At 44.1% G+C, this 21,285-nt stretch overlaps 1 long non-coding RNA gene across 1 annotated transcript; it reads left to right on the forward strand.

Annotated features, from left to right (window-relative positions):
• Positions 1-270: 270 nt before the first annotated feature.
• LOC141147683 (uncharacterized) lies at positions 271-1,075 on the forward strand. The gene is made up of 3 exons (XR_012245101.1): positions 271-342; positions 775-834; positions 955-1,075. It is a non-coding gene; the product is annotated as an uncharacterized lncRNA (long non-coding RNA).
• Positions 1,076-21,285: the final 20,210 nt, after the last annotated feature.

Raw genomic sequence — 21,285 nt, forward strand, 5'->3', positions numbered from 1 at the left:
AGATTACAATTGTAGTTTAATTGTGGAACCCGTTTCTCTTCTCTTTTTGTTTTGCAGTTCCATAGCGCGTAAGCGCAGGCAGTGGGGGCGCAGAGGAAAACAGGTGCCTCTCCTCCCCCATGAGAAGGAGCTCTTAACAGCTGTAGGGGAGGATGAGATAAGAAAGCTGCTGGCTCATCAAGGTTTGTGTCAGCATTGCATTGTGTGCAGGACATTTTTTTTGTCAAGCATGCGATACGTCATTTACCATGATGTGTTTGATTTTATTTAAAGATTGTCTCCAGGCCCAGCGCCGCCGAAGGCAGAGGGCGGAGGAGCAGTCCTCCACGTCATCAACGTGCAGTAAGTACTGTAGTAGTGACACTAATACAGTGGTTCCTTTTCCATTTGTCCAGCCTTCCATTGTTGATTCCAGTGTCATTGCTTCTCGCTCATGCAGTGACAGGTAGAGCCTCTGCGATGCTCTGTCAGGCAACGCAAGCGATTGCGTAACTTACGTAATCTGACAGAACGTCGCCCCTCTGAACTGAGGCTCCTGATCAGTGGCGGTGCACCTAGCACTCACCGGCACCGCTGGAACCAGGACAGGTAAGTGCCTCATATTTGTTTTTTTTAATGATTTTTTTAAATGGTGAATGCATGTCCCTGCCTTGTAGATAAACGTTAGTGACCTGCCCTGTATTGCCATGCTAATGGATAATTAATTTTATCTATTTACACTACAGTATATTTATTTACGTTTTTTAACGTTCATCATTTCTCCTTTATAAATAGGTGTCATCCAGTCAGAAGGGGAGACTGAGGAGGAGGCTGAGGCAGCAACGCCCACATTAAGTTAGTATAATCTTGCTGGTATCTGCTGAGTGATCATACATGTTTCAATGTTCTTGTACTAATGTGTGAGATTGTTGTACACTGCAGATTGTAATGTTCTTTTCTATCATTAATCAACAGCTACTGAGGCTGAGCAGGAGGTGGAGGAGACCTGCCCTGTAGATGCTGCTGGGGATGCGGAAGAACAGCCAGACGCGGCAGATCCAGGGAGTAAGCATAACTTTTTTTGTATTTTCCAGGCAAATATAGTATTTTAAATATGAAATGCTAGAATGCATTGGTTTGCCACATAATTTACACAAAGAAATAGACTAGCATTAATAGGTACCATCATCCTGGATATGTGTAACTACAAAATATAAATTTGAAGGAGGAATCGGAACAGGGGCCTCTCCAATAGGGTCCTGCCTCCCTCAAAAAGAAGAAAAGAGGACTATTGCGGTACCATAACAAAAAAACTTGATTTAAAAGGAGTATAAATTTATTTCAAAATTGATAAAAAGTCCTGTAAGGGACATCATTGATACATATTAATATACAGAGACAAAAACAATGATAATTGTTCACAGCAATGTTGACACTACATTTTTGGTATAGCTAATGCCCACAAAGTGCATAGACAAAGGTTTATGTGGTGTGATACTTGCAGACGTAACCTCAACGGTTTCGCGGTCACAGCCGCTTCTTCAGGAGGCGTCTGGTAGTATATAGTCTATGAAGGTGAAGAATAATATCAACATAGCAGACTTAAATATATGAACAGTTCATAGAAAGTACAAAGTACAAAATTAGAATTGGAGAAAATGCTCAAAGTTTACAAATTGCACTCACCACACTGTAACCAAAGAGGGTCTTCCTGGAATGATGTCGTGAGACGCCCTCGGTGAGGCGTTCCCCCGGTGGCGGGCCCGGGAGGCAAATTTAGGGTATAGCTATTGTAAGGGAAATTTTTAGAAATTTAAAAAAGTTTTTTTGGAAAGGTAATAAATACTATTGCGGGGCCACCGAGGAGTGCCGTGATCAAGGTGAAAAGGGGAAGAAGGGGGAAAGCAGAGACCAGAACAGGGAAAAGAAAGCAGGAGAGGGAGGGGAAAAAAGGGGGGGAGAGGGAAAAAGGGGGGAGAGAGAAAAAAAAAAAAAAAAAAAAAAAAAAAAAAAAAAAGGGGGGGGGGGGAGGGAAAAGGGGGGGAAGGGAAGAGAGGATGGGGGGGTTTATGGGAAAAGGGGAGGGAAACAAGGAAAAAGATAAGACGGGCGGACGGTGAGGAGGGGGGGGGGGAAGGGGGAAGGAAAGAGAAGAAGAAAATCCAGGGACAACAAAGAACAAAAAGGAGGAAGAGCATGGGAGGACAAGGGGAAAAGGAAGGGAGAAGGGGGGAGGGGGGGGGGGGGAAAGAGGTATTGGGAACGGAGGGGAAAGGGAAGGAACAAGCAGAAGGAGCAGGAGGTGAGGGTGAAGTAGATATCCCAATTTCACCTGGTGAAGGAAAATCAAATGAGAAAGTATATGTGAGGCTGGTAAAAAGGGAATTTTTGAATAATGAAATTCCCTTACCTATCATTGCTTTGAGCAAACACCTAGACTCGGGAACAGTTCAAGCCCAAAGGGATGTGACTAGTGCCATCAGTGGCATAACCGCCACATTACACTGTCATAGCAGAACGCTGTAAAGGATGTAAATCAATAAAATAGACATAAGAGACTGGTTTTAAAGTTAAGTGATAATCAAACAGGCTTTCAAAACGCCAGGAGAGGTGGGGGGTACCCTATAGATTGGGGAGCCCCCACCTAGTAACAAAAAGGCATGGTGTAAGTACTTACATCAATTTTCAGTAGCGTCCGCACAGAGCTGAATGTTCAACTGAGGCTCAGACAGCTGAGTCTCAGGCATCTTAAATGCCTCCAACCCGGAAGTCAACCACGGCGGGGTCAGCCGCCACGATTGTTTCCGGGTCCGGTCCTCCACTACTGCGCATGCGCGGGCAACATGTCCAGCACAGGCGCAAAGCTCAACATTGATCAGTGCGAGGCACTGATCAGAACGAAGCGGAGGCAGGGCTGAGTTTAGCCGAGCCCTCCGCCGGAGGAGCGCAAGCCCGCCACAGGGGGAGAATAAACTCCTCACATCTATCCAGGACAGGGCGGCCAGTGCAATTCCTGAAAAAATCTGAATAGAGATATGATAAAGGAAACAACAAATTGGACAGGGGAGATGCGCGGTTTCCAGCGGCGGGGGCATAAAAGGCCCCCCCAGCTGGATAAACACGCATCTTGACCCATCTCAAAACAGATAAAACATCATAACCAGCATCATACATGATTTTAATAACAAAGAATCAAGCAATCACAGAACATTTAAATACAGCCGCTGAAAAAACATTAAAGAATAAAAGATTTATGAATATAGTGTAAATCAACTATTGTTCAGAGTCCATTAGTCCATGATCAGGGAAGGGGGAGAGGAGGAGGGAGGGAGGAAAGGGAAGGGGGAAAAAACCTAAGTCCTAGACAGTACAATCCAAATATTGTGAAGCTTGATTTTTTATATTTTGTTATTATTATTGTTTTGTATGTTTATTATTTATTTTTATTGGTGGAATAGGGTCACGGCAGAGATTGGGGGGTGGAGGGGAGGGGGGGAGGGGAAACGAGGGGGAAAGGGGGAAAGGAGGGGAGGAGGGAAGTGGGGAAAATTGATGAAATTAATCGAGAAAATATTTATAAGAGTGTGCCTCGTTTATACCCGGAGGAACACATGCATCAAGTCGTTCAATCCAGAAGGATTCACGTTTCAGGATTTCACGGTCCCAATTGCCCCCTCGGGGGTCTTCAGGGATAACATCCAACACAGTGAACCGAATTGAGTCTGGATTGAAACGATGATGGATGCCTAAATGGCGGCCCACAGTAGTGAGTTTGCCATTTGTGGAGGCATAAAGGTGGTCCCCCAGTCTCTGCCGTAATTCCCTAATAGTTTTCCCAACGTAAAAAGCATTACAGGCACATGTCATAAGGTAAATTACTCCGCGCGTGCCACAATGGGCTGAGTGTCTGGGAAAAAAACATTTCGCCGTTGGGAAGGAGAAATTGTTGTCCCTCTTGAATCCAGGGACAATGTGGGCAATTGCCACATTTATAGGTACCCCTAGGTCCCCTGAGATCAGGGGAGGGGGTCCTATAGTGGCTATGTGTTAATCTATCCCTCAAAGATGTGGCCCTCTTAAAAACAAGATCAGGAGTTGATTTAATGTATTTTTTAAGAGTATGGTGATCAGTTAAGATATGCCAATGTTTGGACAGGATTTTTCTTAGTTGTTGGTGATGAGTGGAAAATTTAGTAATGATCTTGGTCATATATGGTTTTTTGGGACGTGCAGGGCCATATAGAAGTGTTTGTCGGTCAAGGGCTGAGGCCTTGTTTAAAGGCTTTTCTTAGCACAGTGCGTTTATAGCCCCTAGCTAGCAACCGTGTACGGAGGGCATTGGCCTGTTTGTGAAAGTCGTCGTCCTCTGTGCAGTTTCTTCTCAGTCTAAGATACTGAGCAAAAGGGATACTGCGAACCAGAGGGCGGGGATGAAGACTAGAAGCATGCAACAATGTGTTGCCGGCAGTAGGTTTACGAAATAGGTCCGTGATAAGATGACCAGTGGTGTCCTTGATGATCTGTACATCTAGAAAAGGGATACTGTGTCTATCATAGGAATAGGTAAAATGAAGATTGAAGGTGTTAATATTGAGCTCTGTGATAAAGGTTTGCAAAAGTTGCTCTGTACCTGTCCAAATTACCAAGAGGTCGTCAATGAATCTAAACCATCCTAGTACATGGTCCAGGAATGGTTCCATATGGTCATCACTGAAAACTGTTCGTTCCCAACCTCCAAGGTATAAGTTTGCGTATGAGGGGGCACAAGATGTGCCCATGGCAACGCCTTGAATTTGGAGATATATTTGGTCCATAAACAGAAAATAATTTTTTGTCAAAATAAATTCTAGAAGTTTTAAGATGAACATATTGGTAGGCCAGGTATGATGATCCTGTTCCATCAAAAAAGAACCAGCCATCCGGACGCCCTGCTCGTGGGGGATGCTCGAGTAAAGAGCCTCGACGTCTATAGCCACGAGGAGGGCATCCGGAGGGATCTGGATCCCCTCGATTTGTTTCAACAAATCAGTTGTGTCCCTTATGTAGGACGGTAGTCTCGTGACATGGGGGAGGAGGAAAGTATCCACCAATTTGCTGGCGTTCTCAGTTAATGAACCTTTACCAGAGACAATGGGTCGACCTGGAGGTACAGAAAGATTCTTATGAGTTTTAGGCAAAGCATAAAACGTAGGAGTACGTGGGTATTGTACATTGATGAATTTATAGGTGTCATCATCGATGAGGCCCTCTAAGAAGGCCCAACCGATGAGTCCCCTAAATTCATCAATGGTTTGTTGAATGAATTGGTTTTCAATGGGTGAATACCAATTAGTGTTGGAAAGAATATTGAGACACATAGTCTGGTATTGGTGATGAGTCATCAGTACCAGGTTTCCTCCTTTGTCAGATTGCTTTATAATCAAATCGGTATTTTTCTGCAGTTTAGTGACTGCTCGAAACTGTTGTCGAGTTAGATTGGAGGGTAAAGTATGCCACCGTTCTTTTTTGAGGGAAGTGATACATTCATGCAAAAAGGCCCATATGGAGGGGCAAGTCAAAAGATCAGGGAAGACTTTGGACTTGGTTTTAAGGGGAATCGTAGGATTGGAATGTTGGGAGTGGGAGGTCATGGCCACCTGACAGGCCGGTGATGAGTTAGAGTCACCATCGGGGGTATTCGGCTCGACGTTTCCCTCATCGTAAAGTAGCATGAGGTCCCTTAATGCTCTGGACTCCGCTATGGTGAAATTCTTAGTCTTTTCCGCCAGTTCTTTTTCAAGGCTGACGCGTTTGCGGTCGGGATCAAACATGAAATTAAACGTCAGTTTGCGGGCGAATAAGTAAAGGTCTTTTATTGTTTCATAGATATCGATTGGCTCCGAAGGACAGAAACCCAGGCCTAAATGAAGGACCTGTTCCTCCTCCGGAGTCAATCGATAAGAGGTAAGGTTGATGATGTTGAAGGAGTGAGGATCATCAATATTAGTGGAAGTGGTTAGTCGTGAGACGTGCTCGGGGTTGGGGCTCTTTGCACAAACATGTCCAGACTCCCCTGTTTTGAGGAGAGTTCTGGGCCTGGTTGTGCTAAAAAACCGGGCTGTGATAAGAGTGTTTGAATATTTGGTTGTAACAGTTTCGGAATGATATTATGTAAAGTAGAATGAGGGGGACCTGTGAGGGGTTTTTTTCCCAGACACTCAGCCCATTGTGGCACGCGCGGAGTAATTTACCTTATGACATGTGCCTGTAATGCTTTTTACGTTGGGAAAACTATTAGGGAATTACGGCAGAGACTGGGGGACCACCTTTATGCCTCCACAAATGGCAAACTCACTACTGTGGGCCGCCATTTAGGCATCCATCATCGTTTCAATCCAGACTCAATTCGGTTCACTGTGTTGGATGTTATCCCTGAAGACCCCCGAGGGGGCAATTGGGACCGTGAAATCCTGAAACGTGAATCCTTCTGGATTGAACGACTTGATGCATGTGTTCCTCCGGGTATAAACGAGGCACACTCTTATAAATATTTTCTCGATTAATTTCATCAATTTTCCCCACTTCCCTCCTCCCCTCCTTTCCCCCTTTCCCCCTCGTTTCCCCTCCCCCCTCCCCTCCACCCCCCAATCTCTGCCGTGACCCTATTCCACCAATAAAAATAAATAATAAACATACAAAACAATAATAATAACAAAATATAAAAAATCAAGCTTCACAATATTTGGATTGTACTGTCTAGGACTTAGGTTTTTTCCCCCTCCCCTTTCCTCCCTCCCTCCTCCTCTCCCCCTTCCCTGATCATGGACTAATGGACTCTGAACAATAGTTGATTTACACTATATTCATAAATCTTTTATTCTTTAATGTTTTTTCAGCGGCTGTATTTAAATGTTCTGTGATTGCTTGATTCTTTGTTATTAAAATCATGTATGATGCTGGTTATGATGTTTTATCTGTTTTGAGATGGGTCAAGATGCGTGTTTATCCAGCTGGGGGGGCCTTTTATGCCCCCGCCGCTGGAAACCGCGCATCTCCCCTGTCCAATTTGTTGTTTCCTTTATCATATCTCTATTCAGATTTTTTCAGGAATTGCACTGGCCGCCCTGTCCTGGATAGATGTGAGGAGTTTATTCTCCCCCTGTGGCGGGCTTGCGCTCCTCCGGCGGAGGGCTCGGCTAAACTCAGCCCTGCCTCCGCTTCGTTCTGATCAGTGCCTCGCACTGATCAATGTTGAGCTTTGCGCCTGTGCTGGACATGTTGCCCGCGCATGCGCAGTAGTGGAGGACCGGACCCGGAAACAATCGTGGCGGCTGACCCCGCCGTGGTTGACTTCCGGGTTGGAGGCATTTAAGATGCCTGAGACTCAGCTGTCTGAGCCTCAGTTGAACATTCAGCTCTGTGCGGACGCTACTGAAAATTGATGTAAGTACTTACACCATGCCTTTTTGTTACTAGGTGGGGGCTCCCCAATCTATAGGGTACCCCCCACCTCTCCTGGCGTTTTGAAAGCCTGTTTGATTATCACTTAACTTTAAAACCAGTCTCTTATGTCTATTTTATTGATTTACATCCTTTACAGCGTTCTGCTATGACAGTGTAATGTGGCGGTTATGCCACTGATGGCACTAGTCACATCCCTTTGGGCTTGAACTGTTCCCGAGTCTAGGTGTTTGCTCAAAGCAATGATAGGTAAGGGAATTTCATTATTCAAAAATTCCCTTTTTACCAGCCTCACATATACTTTCTCATTTGATTTTCCTTCACCAGGTGAAATTGGGATATCTACTTCACCCTCACCTCCTGCTCCTTCTGCTTGTTCCTTCCCTTTCCCCTCCGTTCCCAATACCTCTTTCCCCCCCCCCCCCCCTCCCCCCTTCTCCCTTCCTTTTCCCCTTGTCCTCCCATGCTCTTCCTCCTTTTTGTTCTTTGTTGTCCCTGGATTTTCTTCTTCTCTTTCCTTCCCCCTTCCCCCCCCCCCCCCCCCTCCTCACCGTCCGCCCGTCTTATCTTTTTCCTTGTTTCCCTCCCCTTTTCCCATAAACCCCCCCATCCTCTCTTCCCTTCCCCCCCTTTTCCCTCCCCCCCCCCCCTTTTTTTTTTTTTTTTTTTTTCTCTCCCCCCTTTTTCCTCTCCCCCCCTTTTTTCCCCTCCCTCTCCTGCTTTCTTTTCCCTGTTCTGGTCTCTGCTTTCCCCCTTCTTCCCCTTTTCACCTTGATCACGGCACTCCTCGGTGGCCCCGCAATAGTATTTATTACCTTTCCAAAAAAACTTTTTTAAATTTCTAAAAATTTCCCTTACAATAGCTATACCCTAAATTTGCCTCCCGGGCCCGCCACCGGGGGAACGCCTCACCGAGGGCGTCTCACGACATCATTCCAGGAAGACCCTCTTTGGTTACAGTGTGGTGAGTGCAATTTGTAAACTTTGAGCATTTTCTCCAATTCTAATTTTGTACTTTGTACTTTCTATGAACTGTTCATATATTTAAGTCTGCTATGTTGATATTATTCTTCACCTTCATAGACTATATACTACCAGACGCCTCCTGAAGAAGCGGCTGTGACCGCGAAACCGTTGAGGTTACGTCTGCAAGTATCACACCACATAAACCTTTGTCTATGCACTTTGTGGGCATTAGCTATACCAAAAATGTAGTGTCAACATTGCTGTGAACAATTATCATTGTTTTTGTCTCTGTATATTAATATGTATCAATGATGTCCCTTACAGGACTTTTTATCAATTTTGAAATAAATTTATACTCCTTTTAAATCAAATATGAAATGCTGATGGCATACCTTGTCTAGAATAGCTTGTGATTTATTCTGCAAGGCTTCAGTTTAGCTGGAATTATTAATTATATTAGTTCCCCTCTGCAGCTGATTCCAGTCTTCCTGTTAGCATGCCCTGTGCTTGTTATTTCCTCAATATCGCTGATCACGCCACCTTCTTGCTGCAGTTCAGATTCCCAGTCTGAGCCAATCACTGTTAATCATTGTGAATAACACAGCAGGCTGGAGGGGGTGTGTCAGAAAAGAATCTCCAGCTATTGGCTGGCAGTCCCTGGACATGTTCAATCTCTGGCATGCCCCTAATGCATGCATTAAAGCGGTTGTATACTCTTTTTTTTACTTTTACCTACAGGTAAGCCTATAATAAGGCTTACCTGTAGGTAAAAAAAATATCTCCTAAACTTGTACGGTTTAGGAGATATTCCCCTTGCTATGAGCCGCTGACTGCAGCTGCGCATGCGCACAGGGGATTCTCGGCTGAAGGCCCGGCAACTTCCGGACCTTGCCGGGAAAGAAATCTCCCACGCGCATGCTTGGGAGTGATGACATCACGGCTCCAGCCACTCACAGCGCTGGAACCGCGATACCCGGAAGACACGCCAAGGCAACATGTCAGCTACCTCGGCGTGGACCAGGTAAGATACCGCCGCCTCGTTCTTAGGTAAGTATTTCATAATGAGCTAGTATGCGGTGCATACTAGCTCATTATGGCTTTTGCTTTACAGGGGTAAAAAAAAATAAAAATTTCAGCGGGTATACAACCGCTTTAACACTTTTCTCATGATGTTATACCTGTTATACCTCCTAGCCTAGACCAGGAGTGAGTAACCTACCTAGCCTAGAACAGAAGTGGGGCTTATTCAACAATCAGTGGCCTTACAAAATTATCAACTTTAAAAAGTAGCCTGCTATATTTTATTAAACAACTTTTTATTAGATCATCCCAAATACAATGGCTTGAATGGCTTCTCTTTGGTGAGTGTAATGTTAAAAGCTGGTATAGCTTATATGTTTTTCTGCAAGTGCAACTGATCTTCCATATTTGCCAAAGTCAGTCAGTCTGGATGAGGTAGATTAGTTAGCAGTAGCACTTAGGTGTCCATTACACTTTAAGATTTTCTCCAGCCACCCGTGCGACCAAGCGGATAAAATCTTTGGGAGATTCCCCTTTACACTGCTCGATGTGTAGAGGGGAATCCCTTTGTACTCTGGCCGGGGAGGACACTCAGCTCCGCCCCAGTCAGAGTACAGTAAAGTAGTACTACACCTTCCTGCACAGCTCTGCAAACTTGGTATGACACAGCAAATTGACACAGACACCACTATCTCCTACACACAAATTGATTAGGTGCATCTCACTAAATATCAACTGGTATGGAAGTGAAAACATCTCAAGATGTTACAGGATTGTCTACAAGGGCTGGGAGATCTTTGCCTTTATATAATGTTAGGGTGAAGAAGCCATGTGTATTGTATTATCTATCTATCTAATGTATTTTCTTTTCTTCATCCTTCAACTGCACCCTGTGGACGAAGGCCTGGACCTGCCCACGTCTGGTTGGACTGACTGTCCTTCCGAGTCCCCAGTAGTTTCTACAGGGCATGTTCTCCTCCACCCTTCAACATCCCCCCACCTGGACAGTGACACACCCATTGTTGTTGCTGCCTCCTCCCCAGTGCATCCTTCACCCGCTCCAGAACAAGCACACATCCCCCACCCTCCAGAGCCACATGTGACAGATTATCTGCGGCGCATTGTGAAGGTCCAAGAGAGACAATTTGCAGTAACCCGGAGGCTGTGTCGATCTTTGGCCCTCCACAACCGCCGGCAGCTCCGTCACTATGTGGCTCTGGAGAGGTACCAACGTAGCCTCAGGAGACACCTGGAGGCTACGCGGTACCTTGGTGACCAGTTGGCTGGGATTAATATGTCCCTACAGCGACTGGTCACCAGGTTGGGGGAGAATGTACTTTAATTTTTTTTTTTTTTTTTTTTTAATTTTTTGTTTGTTTTGTTTATGTTAAAAATAAAAAAAATGTGTTCAGAAATAATTGTTTTCTTGAGTTTTGCTTTCCTTGTTAGATCTGTGTGATGTTTATCTAAATGAACTAGTCCATATATTGTTACTAACTTACTAGAGACCTTATAATTGTAGTTTTTCTACATTTAACCATCAGGCTGAACTTAGAAAATTGATGAGATTTTTCTCTACACTATTTCAATGTGCAAAGGGTAATCCCATGTATTGTGTCCAGTCACGCCGTTCAGCTCTCCCTCCACCAGAATACACAGCAGATAGTTACAGCAGGGGTTACTATACAGTCCTCAACAGTTCACAGGACATAGGTTGCAGGCTTGCAATCATGAGGGCAACAGTTAACCAGACAGAGGTTCACATGCTAACGCAATCACAAGGGGCAACAGTTCAAAGGGCAGTGTCATGGTTATGCAATAGAGTTTGTCTATCAGCATACCTGCCTCCATGTGTTCATGTCTAGAGACCAGCTGACCCTCACCTGACTGCTTTTGTAAGCTCTCCTCTAGCATGGCTCCACCCCAGCTCCTATCAGGGAACCCTAAATTAACCTGTGCACTGCAAGCCAGCAGTGCTGATCAACCATTGTGTGTTAGCTTTCGTGTGTACTGGCTGTGTTTCCTACGTCTGATTCCAGTTAACCGACTTTGGCCTGTTCTCTACTATTCCTGTCTGCTCGTGACCCTGACCTTTGGCGTGTCCCTGACCATCCCTGTTTGCCTGTGACCCTGAACCTTAGCGTGTACTCTGTTGTCCTTGTCTGCTTGTGGCCCCGACCTTTGCTTATCCCTTACTTGCTTGTTGCTCCAGCCTGCTGCCTCTTTTCTCTTCTCCTGTAGTCTACCATGAGCATGAGCTGTGAGACCCTGGGGGCCGCGACCTGGAGCCAGACTGCAGCGCAGTCCATCCTCACCACTAGAGGCTCTGGTGAACACCTGCTGGCTTTTAGACTCCGTGCCCTGGGGAATCTATGTTCTAGCTCCAAGTGGGATCTATGTTAGTGATCCTGTAGACCTGCTTCCTTAACCCCCCAGGGTTCAATCCACAGCAGTCAGTCCTAGGGTCCACTACCTAGCGGTGCACTTCCGATTACTACAGAGTGCATGTGTCACCTAGCCTCAAGGTGACCTGACAGGCAGTCATCATTTCCAGGGCTTGAGTAACATGGCAGCAGGGTAGATTACTCACTCACACTGGTGACTTTGGACAATTGCAGATGGTCATGAAACAGGCGGAGGATCAGAGAGGGCCCTGGTGTCCCCAGGGTCAGAGATGGTAAATGGAAGGGGTCCTGGGCATCTGGATGCAGCTCAGCAGTGACCAACTAATCTATCTTGCATAGAATCACGTTTCCAACTGTATGCTTCTTTGTGCTATGTTGTGTTGGTAGCATATTCTGATCCTTGAGTTGACAGTCTCTCCATCAAGAGGAACTGTCATGCTGTTGAGGTCATCTTTAATCATTGTCTCTTATTTCCAGACCATCAAACAAAAATGGTTAAATTAGCACATGTTGCTATTTGTATTTACAAAGACAGCAACACGTGAGCAGTAGCGCCACGTCAAGGCTTCAACCCTTGCTACTGTCCATTCACACAACATTCATTCATGCAATCACGAACACTCTAGTCACTCTACACAACATTCATTACAGAAAAAGGGTGATGGAAGCAATAAAGGGAAAAATTTGGATTGCTTAAAACAATATAATTCTATTTAAATCTTGGGGTCACACCAAAGTCAAGTAGACAACTGCTATTGTGTCAAGTGGTAAGAAAAAAAAAAAAAAGATTTTCCTCAACATTTGGATGGTTCCTCTGAGTCCCATCTATCTTCACTGTCCATTCACACAACATTCATTCATGCAATCACGCACACTCAAGTCACTCTAGTCCCATCTATCTTCACATGGTAACAATGATTTAGGTCTCACAAGTTAAGGGTAGGGTAACCCAGCTTGGGGAGGTTAAATTTGAGGAAAGTTATTTGTTCCATCAAATGGGGTGTTAGTTGTGAACGGTGTGGATTAAGGATATTCCCAGGAATAGAGAAAACTCTCTCACTTTGCACAGTGGTTGGAGGACAGGTTAGTAGTTGCTGGGCAACCAGGCAAAGACCAGGCCACAAACTTTTCTTACCATCCCAATAGGTCAAAGGGTCCTCTGTAGGGAGCAAAGGTGCTTCATATAGGTAGGCCCTGACCATTTCAGAGGCACTGCTCTCCTCTCGATTACCTGCTGCTTGAACTGCATCCACCAAATTGTCAAGTGCCTCTACCCAACATGCACATGCTCCACTCTGTTGTTTTTGGGTGATGGTGCCAGGCCTTGGAATAGCAGACATGGCAGGTGAATCTTCCAAACCGGCCTCATCCGTCGTACATCTCTGTTGCTGCAAATTCCGGACCCTTTCAATCAATTTTTGTTTCCAGTAGGAGAGGCTGTTGTCTCTGAGTGCCAGTTTACCTTTGATCCTGGGATCACACAGGGAAGCCAGCATGAGTTCAGGGCTTTTGCGGACACGGTCATTTAGCCGATCTTTTAAGTTAGCTTGTAGCTTTCTGATGAAAGACGCTACATCGGCATGAAGTGGGCTGTCACAAACAGGCTCACTGTTTTCTAGGAACGATCCCATCTTATCTATGAGATAAGTAAACAAGGGTATGACCTATCCTAGGCTGGCATTGCTCTGACTCAAGTTTTCCATCACATTCTGGCAGGGTTTTATGACATAAACGAGCTGCCCAATTATACACCAGTCATCACGTCCCAGTGTGGAATCAATCCCCATTCTGTGGCGGGATGATAGAATGTGGATGGCTGTCCTTTGCTCCAAAATGCGTTCCAGCATTTCCAGGGTATAGTTCCACCAGGTGCTGACATCTTGTTTCAGGCGATATATGGGCAGCCCTGATTGTTCTTGCTCCTCCCTCAACAGTTGACTAGCCCCTACACTGCGGTGGAAATGCCCTGCAATCTTTCTGCAAAGGATTTGAGCAATCTTGTTGTTTTTCTCCACTGGGATTGCACCCTTGACCACTAAATGCAGTATGTGTGCAGAACAGCGCACACCGACAAAAGATCCATCTTGGAGAGCTTTAACCATGTTTGAACCTCCGTCTGTCAAAATGAACCCAACAGAGACATTGGTGACTGCCCGCTCTCCAAACCAATTGGCCAACATTGATCTAATTGCCCGCAATATGTTGGCAGAGCTGTGTTGGTCATCACGGACTTCTGTGTGGAGCAGGAAAGCTTGATAACCCTGCTGGTCTTGCGCTGCAGACCTGCTTCCTGATGGAGTTTGAACTCTTACACCAGTGCCACCACCAACAGGCACAGTGGCCTGCCACCAGTGTGCAGTCAAAGACAGGAAAGCATGTTGACCGCTGGGAGCTGTCCACAAATCAGTTGTCAAATGAATTGTCTGACTCTCGGCTTTGGCCATTTTTTCCTTCAATAATCCAACGCACGAGTGGTATAGTGCTGGAATGATCTTTCTGCTGAAAGTTGTTCATGCAGGAACAACGTATCGTGGAGCAAGGGCATGCATGAGCTGTTTAAACGGCTCCCCTTCAATCATGCGAAAAGAGGCTCCTCCAACAGCAATGAATTGGCAAATGAGATCTTGTTGGCCTGCTGTTTTGACATGCCCTTGGAACTAAAGCCAACAAAACTATCGACGGTAGGCTGATGATGTCCTTGGGAGGATGAGGAGCCTGATTGGGTCTGCAGTGGAACTACTGCACGTGGACGGGTTGTATTAATTGAACTCTCTCTATTGCCTCCTGTGCTCTGAGTAAGTGGTGTGCTTGAGGAGGTACCACCAGTACGGTCAGAGTCTGTTATGCTGCTTCCTGCACTACCATCTTCTTTTTCTGCCTCTGCACGCAGTAAAGTAGAGTGGTGGTAAATTTTAAGGTGTAGGTTCATACCAGCATTGGTTAAAAGACCTAACTTTTTACCCCTACTTACTTGTTTCCCACACAATTTACACTTGGCAAAGAACCCACCTTCCAATGTTTGAAAATATTTACAAACATTGCCAAGGGGACTGGGACGTCAGTGATATCATCACAGGATTCTTCCATAATAACAGAGGGAGAAGGGGAGTTAGCAGCAGATGAAAAAAGTGGACTGCTACCTGTCCTACTCCTCACAGAATATCCCTCTTGCACTTTCTCCAGGTCAAGCTGTAAGTCCTGTGGGCTAAGATTGTATAAAACATCCGCAGTGTTTGGGGAAAGAGGAGCATCACATTCTAAATCATTTTCTTGGGCCAATGAAGAAAAAGTCTCACACTCTGTCTCTGCTGCTGTCTCCCTCAATTGCTTCTTTGGGGAGCTGGGCAGTGGCACTGGTAGTGTGATTGGTGGTGGTGACTGTAAAGGCAACTCCACTTTACTAGGTTTCTTGCCTATTCCATAACAATATGCAGCCATGACACCTGTAGAAGTGGAAGGAGGCGCTGCACTGGCAGTGGAAGTGGCAGCAGATGGTGGTCTGGCAGGAAAAGTAATATTAGAAGAACTGGGGGTGGTGGAACTAGCTTTGCTGGTGGCACTGGCGGTGACACCCACTGCTGTGGACAGCATGTTGGTGGCGGCAGAAGTGTCAGAGGCACTAGTAGTAGAGACCTTGCCACTTTTTTTAGCAAGGCGTCCACCGCGACCACGACCACTACCTTTACCAGCCTTCACTTTTACATTAGAACGGTACATTTCTGAACTTTACAGCAACTGCAAGTCAGAAAATGGACTGGAGTGGAGATAGGGTATATAGAATCTCAATCTATAAATCACCCCCCACCACAACACGGGCAGCCTCTGAGGCTATCACAACACTAGCAGCAACACTAGTATCACTAGTCTATCTATCAAGTTCACAACACAGATGTAGCTTGCTTCACTACTGTTCTGCTGCTGTGCTTAGCTTATGCACAATGAATTCAAACGGACCAGCTAAGATCGACTATTCTGAAATGAATCAGCGTGTCTGTCTCCCTCTGCTAGCAAATCATAAGTGGAACTAATGTTGGCTGTACATGCGGTTCTAGCTATTTTACTGCCCCTCCTCTTTGGTTACAATTGGCCAATAACCATCATCATCATTATTTTTATTTTACTTAATTTTTCTCTCTACGTCGAATCTTTTCTCTCTATGTCGAATCTTCTCTCTCTATGTCAAATCTTTTCTCTCTATGTCAAATCTTTTCGAATAATCTTGGACTACTATGGTGGATAGACTATAGAGTTAAGGTTAGGCACATTCGACCACAGGTTCGATAGACACAAATTGTTATTGTTAGCATCATGTCGAATCTCCTATCTATATCGAACTGTTGTCACAACGAAAACGAAAATAAAGCATTTGTTTATGTCGGATCTTTCGTTTTTTCGGAATCTGCGCTTTCGTTATCGTTTGTTAAAATGATAACGAAAATACCTGAAATTCGGACGAAAACGAATGCACATGTCTAGTAAACAGAGAATGATCACTAAGCCCCATTCGCCCATGGCAGCCATATCAAAAGTGAAAAGGGCGTGAAAGTGATAACTCCTGTGCTGTCAACGAAGGCCTATTCTAAAGGGACACTGCTGCAACACCTAAAGACTGCTCCAAACAGGCAAAAAAAATATCCAAAAAAGGGGATGGTGATTGCGCTGTGATGAAAGGGGAATAGGAAAAGGGAGAGGGGGACTATACTAAAGTGCATACACAGTAAATGCCAAATAACCTGAGTACATGAGTCAAATACATCAAAAAAAAAAAAAGGACTCACGGATGCAGATATATAAATGTAAGGATATATGTAAAAACATATAAAGACACTAAAAAATAATAATAGTGCATACAAAAAATGCTGACATCAATAAATATACAAGCGAACAGTGCACGTGGGTGTGTAAATCAAAATAGGGGGTGCATAGGCCCAGAAAACATCAGGTAAATATCCCTTATTAAGTGTATCAAATAGCTGACACTGTAAACAGCTGATAACATAAGAAAAAGAATATATAATAATCAAAAAAATGTATATATATAAAAAAATAAATAATAGTCCCAATGGATGTGTGCTAGTATCACGCCAGCACATGGCAACTTGCAGACCTTGTAAGTGGTAAGTCCAAGGAGTATAATAATAACAGCAGTCCCACCACCAAATGTGACACTTCTAAATGCAAACCAAATGTCAGTGGTGGGGGGGGGGGTTTCTTCAGTGAGGACACCTCCGTGTTCACAGGCCACTTACCTTACTGCTGTAAGGTATACAGCATATGTAGTGAAAGGCCAGCGAATAAGAAAATCCAGTAGTACAATGGGTGACGATTGTTGAGTATGCAGGATGGCATTTGTATGCAAGGAGCGCAGGCCTCAATCAACGAGCGCCGAGCTCGTATGCCTCCAAATGTAGGCTGTAATCCTCAGTCTGTCCCCGCTTCCTGCTTCTCACAGCTCGTCAGGCAGAGTCATAGTGTGCGGTATAAAAAACGGAAAGCGCACATAGCGTGATCCCATATAAAAATACAGTTTATTGAGTAGAAAAAAAGTCCCATAAACTTACATTTAAAAACCGGCTGGGGGTAATACATCCACGAGCGCCGAGCTCGTCACACTCAGCTGGTTTGTGGCAGCGTCCCGTGCTCCTAACGCGTGTCGTCACGTGACTTCTTCAGAAAATATACATTTTTTTTATTATTATATATTCTTTTTCTTATGTTATCAGCTGTTTACAGTGTCAGCTATTTGATACACTTAATAAGGGATATTTACCTGATGTTTTCTGGGCCTATGCACCCCCTATTTTGATTTACACACCCATGTGCACTGTTCGCTTGTATATTTACTGATGTCAGCATTTTTTGTATGCACTATTATTATTTTTTAGTGTCTTTATATGTTTTTACATATATCCTTACATTTATATATCTGCATCCGTGAGTCCTTTTTTTTTTATGTATCTGACTCATGTACTCAGGTTATTTGGCATTTACTGTGTATGCACTTTAGTATAGTCCCCCTCCCCCTTTACCTATTCCCCTTTCATCACAGCGCAATCACCATCCCCTATTTTGAAAAGTGAAAAGGGACATTTAAGCCCCACTTACACTTAATAACCAACTTCCAAGTTATATGTGTAAATAATTTTCTATACACAAGAAGCCGTATCTCAATGTGACTTCCGGAATTGTCTACCCCATTAATTCATCGAGGGGATTAAGAATTTTAATAAAAACTAAAACATTAATTAAATAAAACATATCCAAAAAGGTGACGGTCATCAGTCGCTTATTTCCATTTGGATCATGCAATCTTAACTGATCGTCACTTTGAAATGTCTTCTTTTTCTGCCTCTGCACGCAGTAAAGTAGAGTGGTGGTAAATTTTAAGGTGTAGGTTCATACCAGCATTGGTTAAAAGACCTAACTTTTTACCCCTACTTACTTGTTTCCCACACAATTTACACTTGGCAAAGAACCCACCTTCCAATGTTTGAAAATATTTACAAACATTGCCAAGGGGACTGGGACGTCAGTGATATCATCACAGGATTCTTCCATAATAACAGAGGGAGAAGGGGAGTTAGCAGCAGATGAAAAAAGTGGACTGCTACCTGTCCTACTCCTCACAGAATATCCCTCTTGCACTTTCTCCAGGTCAAGCTGTAAGTCCTGTGGGCTAAGATTGTATAAAACATCCGCAGTGTTTGGGGAAAGAGGAGCATCACATTCTAAATCATTTTCTTGGGCCAATGAAGAAAAAGTCTCACACTCTGTCTCTGCTGCTGTCTCCCTCAATTGCTTCTTTGGGGAGCTGGGCAGTGGCACTGGTAGTGTGATTGGTGGTGGTGACTGTAAAGGCAACTCCACTTTACTAGGTTTCTTGCCTATTCCATAACAATATGCAGCCATGACACCTGTAGAAGTGGAAGGAGGCGCTGCACTGGCAGTGGAAGTGGCAGCAGATGGTGGTCTGGCAGGAAAAGTAATATTAGAAGAACTGGGGGTGGTGGAACTAGCTTTGCTGGTGGCACTGGCGGTGACACCCACTGCTGTGGACAGCATGTTGGTGGTGGCAGAAGTGTCAGAGGCACTAGTAGTAGAGACCTTGCCACTTTTTTTAGCAAGGCGTCCACCGCGACCACGACCACTACCTTTACCTGCCTTCACTTTTACATTAGAACGGTACATTTCTGAACTTTACAGCAACTGCAAGTCAGAAAATGGACTGGAGTGGAGATAGGGTATATAGAATCTCAATCTATAAATCACCCCCCACCACAACACGGGCAGCCTCTGAGGCTATCACAACACTAGCAGCAACACTAGTATCACTAGTCTATCTATCAAGTTCACAACACAGATGTAGCTTGCTTCACTACTGTTCTGCTGCTGTGCTTAGCTTATGCACAATGAATTCAAAACGGACCAGCTAAGATCGACTATTCTGAAATGAATCAGCGTGTCTGTCTCCCTCTGCTAGCAAATCATAAGTGGAACTAATGTTGGCTGTACATGCGGTTCTAGCTATTTTACTGCCCCTCCTCTTTGGTTACAATTGGCCAATAACCATCATCATCATTATTTTTATTTTACTTAATTTTTCTCTCTACATCGAATCTTTTCTCTCTATGTCGAATCTTCTCTCTCTATGTCGAATCTTTTCTCTCTATGTCAAATCTTTTCGAATAATCTTGGACTACTATGGTGGATAGACTATAGAGTTAAGGTTAGGCACATTCGACCACAGGTTCGATAGACACAAATTGTTATTGTTAGCATCATGTCGAATCTCCTATCTATATCGAACTGTTGTCACAACGAAAACGAAAATAAAGCATTTGTTTATGTCGGATCTTTCATTTTTCGGAATCTGCGCTTTCGTTATCGTTTGTTAAAATGATAACGAAAATACCTGAAATTCGGACGAAAACGAATGCACATGTCTAGTAAACAGAGAATGATCACTAAGCCCCATTCGCCCATGGCAGCCATATCAAAAGTGAAAAGGGCGTGAAAGTGATAACTCCTGTGCTGTCAACGAAGGCCTATTCTAAAAGGGACACTGCTGCAACACCTAAAGACTGCTCCAAACAGGCAAAAAAAATATCCAAAATAGGGGATGGTGATTGCGCTGTGATGAAAGGGGAATAGGAAAAGGGAGAGGGGGACTATACTAAAGTGCATACACAGTAAATGCCAAATAACCTGAGTACATGAGTCAGATACATCAAAAAAAAAAAAAAAGGACTCACGGATGCAGACATATGAATGTAAGGATATATGTAAAAACATATAAAGACACTAAAAAATAATAATAGTGCATACAAAAAATGCTGACATCAATAAATATACAAGCGAACAGTGCACGTGGGTGTGTAAATCAAAATAGGGGGTGCATAGGCCCAGAAAACATCAGGTAAATATCCCTTATTAAGTGTATCAAATAGCTGACACTGTAAACAGCTGATAACATAAGAAAAAGAATATATAATAATCAAAAAAATGTATATATATAAAAAAATAAGTAATAGTCCCAATGGATGTGTGCTAGTATCACGCCAGCACATGGCAACTTGCAGACCTTGTAAGTGGTAAGTCCAAGGAGTATAATAATAACAGCAGTCCCACCACCAAATGTGACACTTCTAAATGCAAACCAAATGTCAGTGGTGGAGGGGGGGGGTTTCTTCAGTGAGGACACCTCCGTGTTCACAGGCCACTTACCTTACTGCTGTAAGGTATACAGTATATGTAGTGAAAGGCCAGCGAATAAGAAAATCCAGTAGTACAATGGGTGACGATTGTTGAGTATGCAGGATGGCATTTGTATGCAATGAGCGCAGGCCTCAATCAACGAGCGCCGAGCTCGTATGCCTCCAAATGTAGGCTGTAATCCTCAGTCTGTCCCCGCTTCCTGCTTCTCACAGCTCGTCAGGCAGAGTCATAGTGTGCGGTATAAAAAACGGAAAGCGCACATAGCGTGATCCCATATAAAAATACAGTTTATTGAGTAGAAAAAAAGTCCCATAAACTTACATTTAAAAACCGGCTGGGGGTAATACATCCACGAGCGCCGAGCTCGTCACACTCAGCTGGTTTGTGGCAGCGTCCCGTGCTCCTAACGCGTGTCGTCACGTGACTTCTTCAGAAAATATACATTTTTTTTATTATTATATATTCTTTTTCTTATGCTATCAGCTGTTTACAGTGTCAGCTATTTGATACACTTAATAAGGGATATTTACCTGATGTTTTCTGGGCCTATGCACCCCCTATTTTGATTTACACACCCATGTGCACTGTTCGCTTGTATATTTACTGATGTCAGCATTTTTTGTATGCACTATTATTATTTTTTAGTGTCTTTATATGTTTTTACATATATCCTTACATTTATATATCTGCATCCGTGAGTCCTTTTTTTTTTTATGTATCTGACTCATGTACTCAGGTTATTTGGCATTTACTGTGTATG

This window comes from Aquarana catesbeiana, linkage group LG06 (assembly GCF_042186555.1).
Source record: "Aquarana catesbeiana isolate 2022-GZ linkage group LG06, ASM4218655v1, whole genome shotgun sequence".
NCBI classification, from domain to species: Eukaryota; Metazoa; Chordata; class Amphibia; order Anura; family Ranidae; genus Aquarana; species Aquarana catesbeiana.